Genomic DNA, 9,885 nt, shown 5'->3' on the forward strand with positions numbered 1-9,885 from the left:
GCATTGTCTCAAAGATTGTGTTTTGTTTTGTTGGGTTGTTTGAGTTTTGTTTTGGCTCTTCACCAGAAGGAGTGAACTGTCTTAAAGAGAAAGGGAGGAGCAGACAAGAGCACGGGTCTAGATACCATAATGGCTTTTGTGTGTGTGTATGTTTTGTTTGTTTTGATGTGGACCATTTTTGACGTCTCTTACTGAATTTGTTACAATATTGCTTCTGTTTTATGTTTTGTTTTTCTGGCTACGGGGCATGTGGGATCTTAACCCCCTGACCAAGGATGCGTGCGGTTCCAGCACATCCCGAGCACTGGGAGCTGAAGTCTCAGCCACTGAACTGCAGCAGGTCCCATGACTCGGTCTCTGATCAACACGGTGCTGATGTCCCCATCACGGCTTTGCCAAGCCTCTTTTCCTTCGTATGGAAATAGAGTCGAGGAATGTTTTTCTAATCTATCACTGACTCCTAAGAGCTTTGGTTACCTGGTAGAGCCAGAGGGAAAAAGCCCTGTGAGGCACATTCAGTAAGGCAGCCTGCTTCTCTGCCCAAGGCCACCATGTTGCACGACTCTGAGCGGCAACATTCCTCAAAGTGTGTGTGAATGGGCCCTCTGCACCTGTCCTCTGTGCCACAAGCATGGTCTTTATGCAGTCGCCCCGTGAAAACGGGCTTTCACCTATGCTGTATCTGAAGGCCTCTATTTTAAACCAGTAAGGCCTGTCCATTTTATATATCTATTTATGATCATTCCTAGAGGATTTCTTCAGGGCTTCCCAGGTGGCTCAGCAGCCAAGAATCCGCCTGCCAACACAGGAGATGTGGGTTCCATCCCTGGGTGGAGAAGATCCCCTGGAGAAGGAAATGGCAACCCACTCCAGTGTTCTTGCCGGGGAAATCACATGGACAGAGGAGCCTGGTGGGCTACAGTCCATGGGGTCGCAAAAAAATTGGACACGAAAAAAAAAGAAAAAGAATCGGACATGACTTAGCAACTAAACAACAAGAGGGTTTCTTTAACTTGGGGCTTTATGAAACAACAACAGAATTTGTTGGGACAGACTTACTTACACAAACTAATGATTTTCAGCAGTTCCTTGGTGAGGGGTAATTGGTATTCTTTGGCAGAATACCATTACACAGTAACTGGAGTTCAAGCCATATAATTACAGGACGTTAATTGTAAAGTGTAAATAATTCTCACTCTAGAGCGTGGGCTGAGTCCCTACGAATTCAGCTGTTGTTTCATAATGTCTGAGGTACTGGAAGGTTCCTAACCATGGAACCCATAACACCCAGCATTCAAGAGGCAGTCTCTCTTTGTTTGCTCAACACTGCAGCCTGGCTCTGGACGCCTGCTCAGCTCAGTCACCGGGGGTCTGCACACGCTCTGCCCGGTCAACATCCTGCTCCTGCCGTATCAGTGAGTGCGGGCAGAATCGCTTCCTGTCGGGAGAAGAGAGCCTGGCTAGTTGTGTTAGAATAAAGCAAGGTTCTATTCTGTTTTCCCTTTAAGCAGACACATGGACACGATGACATTTCTTGTGTAACACTAGTAAAATAAACTCTGATTGGCTAAGATCAGGATTTACTCTTAACTGTTTCACTTCCAGTTGGATGTAAGTCAGTCTTTTTGAGGTTGATAATTGCAATCCATAGGAGAGTTTGAAATCTACTTATTAGATTGTGACTAGCATTTAAAAAATAGAATAGCACAGGATAAAATGCAAGAAAATTAAAAAAACAAACAAATAAATATCGGCGTGTATCCCACAGAGTGTGGATCCATTAGTCAGGGTTCTCTGGAGCAACGGAACCAACAGGACACGTGTATAAAATAATTACAGAAAGGAATTAGCTCCCCTGATTAAGGAGGCTAGCAAGGCCAAAATCTGAGGGGTGAGTGCACAGGCTGGAGACCCAAGAAGAGTCGATGTTATGTTTTAAATCCCAAAACTGTCTGATGACAGAATTCCTTTTTGCTCAGGGAATGGTCAGTCTTTTATTCTATTCAGACCTTTGACTGATTGGATGAGGCCCACCCATACAATGGAGGGCAATCTGCTTTACTCAAATTCACTGATTTAAATGTAAATAGCATCTAAAAACCCCTTTGTAGAAGCAGCCAGAATAATGCCTGACCAAACATCTGGGCACCGGCGAGGCCCAGGCACGCCAACACTTAAAAGTAACCAACACAGAACATATTTGCAGGAGTCATTCACAGTGCACACCAGACATTCTTAGGTCCTTCCGCAAGCGTATAGTGGAAATGCTGGGGGTAGGTGTGACCAAGGGATTTGGCCAAAGAACTGTGAGCAGACGTGACGCGTGCCAGGCTAAGTGGAGGTTTTAAGTGCCTCTGCGGGAGTCACCACGGTCTCTCCCTCTGCCATTCAGACTGGTGGCCTATTTACAAAAAAGAAACAGACTCAAAGACTTGGAAAACGAACTCACGGTCACCAAAGGGGAAGGGTTGGTGGGGATCATATGGAGGGACAGACTGAGAGTTTGGGGCCGACATGTGTATACTGCCGTATTTAAACTAGATAGCCAGGGCTTCCCTGATGGCTCAGTGGTAAAGAATCTGCCTGCCAATGCAGGAGACACGGGTTCGATCCCTGGTCGGGGAAGGTCCCACATGCCAAGAAGCAACTAAGCCCGAGCACCACTGCTCCTGAGCCTGTGCTCTGAGCCCACACGCGCTGGAGCCCAGGCTTCCCAACCAGACGAGACGCTGCAATGAGATGCCCTCTCACATCCTAGAAAGGGGCCCCCGCTCACGGGGACTAGAGAAAGGCCCATGCCGCAGCAAAGACCCAGCACAGCCAAAAACAAATGAATAAATGGAATTATTTTTAAGCAGATAACCGACAAGGACCTACTGCAGAGCACAGGGAACTCTGCTCAGTATTCTGTAATAACCTAAATGGGAAAAGAATTTGAAAAAGAATAGAAAAAAGAGGTCATTTATCTGACTTCACAAGGGGAGCAAGGACTTAAACACAGGTAGGACTTTAAGGCAGTGCTACACCACACAACCCTCCTTTGGGGCTGACCTTGTGAACGTGCTTTGAAAACTACAAAACCTCATAAGAACGTCAAGTAACGAAATCAGCACAAGAACCAGGCAAGGAAGCTGGTTAAAGGCCTAGGCGTGGTCAAGCCTGGCTTCAAATGCCAGCTCTGCCACTTCCGGGCTGTGTGACTTGGGAGACATTCTTTAATCTCTTTGAACCTCTGTTTCCTTAGTTGTAATGAAGATATTATGCATATCCTATTTTCCTGATGAGTAAATGAGATAATAAATGGAAAGGTCTTAGCATGATGCCAGTCTCATAGTAAGTGCCGCTAAGGTATTTGGAGTGACTATAATTCCAAAGAATTTGGTTTGGAATAACAGCTACAAGAGAAGCCACTCCTGGGCTTGGACAGGGCCAGGGTTGAGTGCAGGGCAACTGCACCACCCTTAAACTTTGGAGTCTGCTGACCCTTTCCTCTGGGGGAGAGGGCTGTCCTGCACACGGGAGAATGTTCAGGAAAGACACTGAGGTCTTGTCATATGGTGGCAGTATCAGGGTTCTTCTGTTTTCAGTCCCGCAGGCACATCCGACTCTTCGTGACCCCAAGGACTGCAGCACACCAGGCTTGCCTGTCCTTCACTATTTCATGGAGCTTGCTCAGACTCATGTCCATTGAGTCGGTGATGCCATCCAGCCATCTCATCCTCTGTCATCCACTTCTTCTCCTGCCCTCAATCTTTCCCAGCATCAGGTCTTTTCTAATGAGTCAGTTCTTTGCATCAGGTGGACAAAGTAATGGAGCTTCAGCTTCAGCATCAGCTGAATAATCAGGGTTCTAACCCTTGGCATTACTGGTATTTGAGGATGGATGGTTCTTTATTATGGAAAGCTGTTCTGTGCACTGTAGGATGTATTTTACTTTATTTTACTGTGTTGCCCAGCTTGTGGGATCTTAGTTCGCTGACAGGGATTGAACCCAAGCCCTCAGCAGGGTAAGTACAGAGTCCTAATTCTGGACTGCTAAGGAATTCCTCACGGTAGGATGCTTAGCAGCATCCAGGGCTACTACCCCTAAGATGCTCCAAATATGTTTCCAGACATTTCCAAATGTCCCCCGGGGGCAAAATCAACCCCCATTGAGAACCAACGTCCTAGTAACTGCATTTAGAGTTCTTCAATGAATTCTTCCTATTAAAAAACACAAACATGAAAGAAGGTTAACCACTTTGAGAGAACGGACTCTGAGCTTCCCTAGTCTTGTATCTTATTGACGTTACCTACTTAATGTCCGTGTGACCTACTGGGATAAATGCTCCACGAGGTCACTGTGTCTGTCTCGTGTCCTGCGTGCCTCCAGGGAGCACATCGCCTGGAACATAATAGACGCACAAGAAAAGTGTCACTGAATCAACAAATGAAAGGAACTTTTTTTCCCTGTGTCCTTATCCAATAACTAACAGGCACAAGGTTCCTGCAGGGTCAATAGGGCGGACGAGGCTTATGGAAAGTGTCTCTTTTTTTTTCCGTCCTTGCCCCAACTCTAAAATAAAAAGATTCCTTGAAGAGAATCTATTCTTAGCAAACCATCAAGGCTGAAACTGGGCTTCTCAGGTAGCTCAGTGGTAAAGAATCCTCCTGCCACTGCAGGAGACGTGGGTTTGATCCCCAGGTGGGGAAGATCCCCTGGAGGAGGAAATGGCAACCCACTCTAGTATCCTTGCCTGGAGAATCCCATGGACAGAGGAGCCTGGCGGGCTGCAGTCCATGGGGTCGCAGAGAGTTGGACATGACTTAGGACTAAACAACAAGGTCTTCACCAGAGCGTCAGTCCTCGGGTAGGGGCATGGAAAAGACTAAATGGGGCCCCAGTGTTTAGGCTCAGCCACAGGCATCAACCAATCATCATGAGGGAACACATCACATCAAGCTGATGGAAAAGCAAGACCCAGGGACTCCCCTGGGGGTCCAGGGGCTAAGACTCCTCACTGTCAATGCTAGGCCGGGTTCCATCCCGGCCTCAGGGAACTGGGTCCTCTATGCTGCGACTGAAGTTCCCACATGCCACAACCAAAAAGATCACCCATGCCGCAACTAAGGCCTGGCACAGCCGAATAAGTAACTGTTTTATTTTTTAAAAAAAGAAAGAAAAGCAAGATGCAGAGTAACTTCAGAATTCCCCGGGGAAGGTGAGGACTGGTCTGAGGCCCTGTAGACCGGCAGAAAGAGGACCGACGCTGGTCCCTCCTGCTGTCTGAGGCCGCGGCTGCTCCCCAGGACCACAGCAGGTGGGTGGCGTTGTTCTGTGTTCCTGGTCCCTCTGCCCTTGTTATTTCCCACACGCAGGGGCTGAGTGACCCTGAGAAAAGGGCGCACCCTCTCCTGTGCTCCAGGACCACGTGCTCCACCTCATGCCCTCGTGACTGCCTGGGTATGCAGGAGTATCAATGGCCATTCTTTCTCACTCCAACTTCCTCTTGGGTGCCACACAAGAACCGCAGGCTTTTCTCACCATTCTGGAAATCATGAAGAACATTTGTCATGTGTGCGGGGTCTTAGTGGAGCGGGTTCCTGCGATGCTCGCTGGCACCCCTCAAAGCCCCACTCTGGCCTTCCTGCACCCCGCAGCTGGAGCCCGTCTGTGTCCGTGGCTCCCCATGTGAGTCTATGGCTTTGCTGCCGAGGGTGACTCTCATTTCTACTCCCCTTGCCCAGAACCTCTGAAGCTCCTGTTTATCACCGCCTACATTCCTCCCTGCATGCTTTGTCCTTGGACAAAATACCACTCTTCTTTCCCCCTATCCTGAAGATGATCTCTGTAGGGTTTCCCAACAGCCAACAGTAAAGAAAAAATTGTCTTGATAACCCAACAGAAAATGGGCGAAGGCTTAAACGTTCTCAAAGGAGACTATCCAAATGGCCAAGAAACATGAAAATGGGCTCAGCTTCACTGGCCTCTGGACTTCTCTGGTCGCTCAGCTGGTGAAGAATCTGCCTGCAATGTGGGAGACCTGGGTTCGGTCCCTGGGTTGGGAAGATCCCCTGGAGAAGGGAAAGGCTACCCACTCCAGTATTCTGGCCTGGAGAATTCTGTGGGCTGTATAGTCCATGGGGTTGCAGAGAGTTGGACATGACTGAGTGACTTTCCCTTTCACTGGTCTCCAGAAAAATGCAAATTAAAACCACAGCATACTCACCGTCACCATGGCTCAGGGTGGAAGGCACCAAGAATTGGTCTTCATGTTCGCGGTCTGCAACTGGCCATAGAATTTAGTGCAGGTACTTTGGAAAACTGTTTAGCATTACCTAATAATTAACTAAGTATTAAATTCCCTACAGCAATGAGCGCTCTGCGCTCGTTCAGTCGTGTCGACTCGATGACTCCGTGGACTGTAGCCTGCCAAGCTCCTCTGCCCATGGAATTTTCCAGGCAAGAATACTGGAGTGGGGTGCCATTTCCTTCTCCAGGGGATCTTCCCAACCCAGGGATCGAACCTGCATCTCTTGTGTCTCCCACGTTGACAGGTGGATTCCTTTACCACTAGCGCCACTTGGGAAGCCCCATGAGCGCTCATGGCCACTCAAAGAATTTGCAGTGCTGTTCATAACTGCCTCGAACTGGCACTACCCAGATGTTCATCAACCACAGCGTAGAAAAATAAATGTCATTATATTCTCACAGTGGAATACTACATAGCCCTAGGAACGAAGCAAGTATGACCTCATGCAGCGATGAATGAATGAATCTCACAAAACGTTGAGCGAGAGAACCTTGACACAAAAAAGAGAACAGGTTATATGACACCCTGTCAGTAAGCCCTGTAACAGACACATCCACGCTATCAGAAGAGACAGCAGGGCCTCCCTGGTGGTCCGGTGGTGGCGAGGGCCGCTGCAGAGGACGAGCGAAGATGCTGTGTGCCGCGGGGCCGCCGAGGCTGCCCTCCGCACACTGAGCCTGCGAGCCCAGAGCCCGAGCGCCTCATCGAGGGCAGCCATGCCCCGCTACGAGGGAGTGAAGCTTCAAGGAGCCGCGCAGACCCGAGCAGCCGCAAGTCTGTAAATAATCAACTGTTGTTTAAAAAGCCGTGCTGACTCTTAGTGATGGGAGGAGAGCATGTTCTTTTCCATTTTGGTTTATCCCAAGTTATTGAATATAGTTCCCTGTGCTATGCAGTAGAACATTTTTGTCCTGGCTGGATATTTCTTGATTTGGGTGCTGGTCATCCAGGTATGGGGTTTCCCAGGTGGCGCAAGTGGTCAAGAATCCACCTGCAATGCAGGAGACGCAGGAGACCCAGGTTCGATCCCTGCCTGAGGAAGAGCCCCTGGAGAAGGAAATGGCAGCCCACTCCAGTATTCTTGCCTGGAAAATTCCATGGACAGAAGAGCCTGGCAGGCTACAGTCCATGGGTCTGCAAAGAGTCAGACACAACTGAGCACACACGTACGAGCTTCCATGAGCCACAGGTATGATCGTTTTGTAAAAATTTATTGAATTATACAGTTGGGGTCAATGCACTGTCTGTATCTGTATTCTGCCTTACCGGGAGTCAGGTTATCTGGAAGCAAATTCCACGATGGAGGCTTATATGCAACAAGTTTATTGGGGGAGCTCCCAGAACAACACCTATGAGAATCAAGCTGACTTAGCAGAGAGCGCAGGCAACTGGAGCCGTCCTTGCAGAGGCCACGGGGAGCTCTGAGGTGACCGGCAGACGGTCCTTCAGAGGCATCCGGCGGCGCTGGCGCTGGGGAAGCAGGCCTCATACATTCAACCACATATTCCCTTTCGACCAGAGTCTCTTCAAGTCTCTGAATTTTCTCTTCAGTCGCTTAGTCTTTTCTTTAAAGCTCCTCTCTCTCTTTCCCTTTTAGATTGTTTTCTTTGGTGAGAGCATTTAACTTCTGCTGTCTTAGCAAATTTCAACTATACAACGCAGTATTACCAACTGCATTCACCAGGCTGGGACTCACTTTTCTACTCTCCATTTCTGTATAGTCAACTTTCTTTTTTTTTAGATTCCACATATAAGTGACAACATGCAGTATTCGTCTCTGGCCTATTGCACCGGGCATCATGCCCTCCAGGTTCAGCTGTTTGTCACAAATGGTAGGATCGCCTCCTCTTCCAAGGTCGAATGATGCTCCATCGTCACATCCATCCATCACATCGTTTGATCCGTTTACCTCGTGGTAGGCACTGAGGCTCCTTCCATACCCTGACTGTTGTGAATAATACTGGGCGGTGCCTGGTAGCAGAGGGCTCGGACCAGAAAGGGACCAGCTGAGAGTTCCCGGCCACCAGCCGCCCAGCGGCTCAGTCTGGAAGGCGTCCACAGCGACCTCTCCATGTTTGCATTAAAAAGTGAAAAAGAAGTTGTCTTGAACCGTGAGTGAAGTGAGAGGAAACATTCGGGGAAAACACACAAATGAACAAAATGGGACGGCCGATATGTACACGGACCCCGGACCAGCACCGCAGTGATTATTTCGGCCGTTTCGGGGCCCTGAACTCTGAACAAGGTCAGCTATGCGGTGTGTCAGGAGCTTCCCCGGGTGTCCATGCTTGCTTGTGTATTCACAAGCTGCTTAGTTCCAAGAATCTCCCGAGACTGGCCCAGATTCTTGAGCCCAGCAGGAGAGAAGGCCCTTATTAACAGCGTGTGGGATCTCGCGTTCCAACGGGGGCTCCACCAAGGGCCCGCGCTTCCGCCTTGCGGACCCCGGGGCGATTCCGAGGGGTGGCGCTTGCTGGCAACGTCCGGCTGCTCAGCCCCTGGCTGCCCTCTGGTTCCTTATCAGAGCTCAGGCCGAAGTCTTCCGGAAGGTGGAGAGGACCTGGGGTTGCAGAGCTCTCTCCAGTAGACACCATGCTCTCCAGGGTGACCAGAGATCCGTAGCGAAGTCGTATTCCATGGAGTCTCGCTCTCCACCCTGCGCCTTCTTTGGGGGGAAGCCCACAGTCACCAGGCAGCCTCCCAAACATTTATGCATTCCTTTTTCTCCCAGGGAAGGGCTGTCGGGAGGCAAAGAGACGCTGGCTGACTTTTAGGACCACGCGCTCCTCCACCAAGTGGAGAAGACCAGCCCAGGGTGGCGGAAGATTCCAAGTTTTATCATAAATCGTGGCGCTGAAACTTCCTTGGCGGTCCACGACTTGAGACTCCACGCTCCCAATGCAGGGGGCATGGGAAAAGAAGGGAAAGAGAAAGAAAGGAAGGTACTTTTCAACAAGAGGACTGAAACGGGAGCCACTGGGGACAGAATCTGGAGCTTGGCCGGCTGGGAGGGAAGGGGAGTCTGTCTTCAGCAGCCTCTTTCTCGGTCCTTTCACAGGAGTCCTCACTTTGCTCCTGGTTTCCCAATTTCCCATTTCAACTCAAGGTGCCCAGCGACCTTACGCTTCTGCCAATGGCTTTTTGGGGTAAGTTCACTTCATTTGAGTGGTTCTAGAGGCTTATAGGAACTCCAAGCCGTGGGGGCTTTCCAGGTCTCTAATGGACTATTATATACTAGACTCTAAAGGGACAGAATGTGAAACTGGATTGTCAAGGGTTTCCTGGGTCACAGAGTTCATGGTTTAACCCATTACCAGGTAGCTCTGGCATTCGGACAGCTTGTTTAATATAACATGCATTTTATCCAACAACCCTGTTTTCTGTGTCCACACTATCAGTGGACCTGACTGCAGGCAATCTATACGACGTGCTGTCATAATGCATATATGTGGTTTTGTCTCCCAGAATGACTCTTCTCTTCAAACTGCTGCTACTGCTGCTGCTAAGCCGCGTCAGTCGTGTCCGACTCTGTGCGACCCCATAAGCGGCAGCCCACCAGGCTCCTCCGTCCCTGGGATTCTCCAGGCAAGAA

The 9,885-nt window shown here is 49.5% G+C and overlaps 1 long non-coding RNA gene across 1 annotated transcript; it reads left to right on the forward strand.

Moving 5' to 3' along the window:
* The first annotated feature begins 9,095 nt into the window (after positions 1 to 9,095).
* LOC123329410 lies at positions 9,096 to 9,885 on the forward strand. Its single transcript, XR_006544800.2, has 3 exons — positions 9,096 to 9,235; positions 9,352 to 9,439; positions 9,759 to 9,885. It is a non-coding gene; the product is annotated as an uncharacterized LOC123329410 (long non-coding RNA).

Source organism: Bubalus bubalis, chromosome 15 (assembly GCF_019923935.1).
Source record: "Bubalus bubalis isolate 160015118507 breed Murrah chromosome 15, NDDB_SH_1, whole genome shotgun sequence".
Taxonomy (NCBI): domain Eukaryota; kingdom Metazoa; phylum Chordata; class Mammalia; order Artiodactyla; family Bovidae; genus Bubalus; species Bubalus bubalis.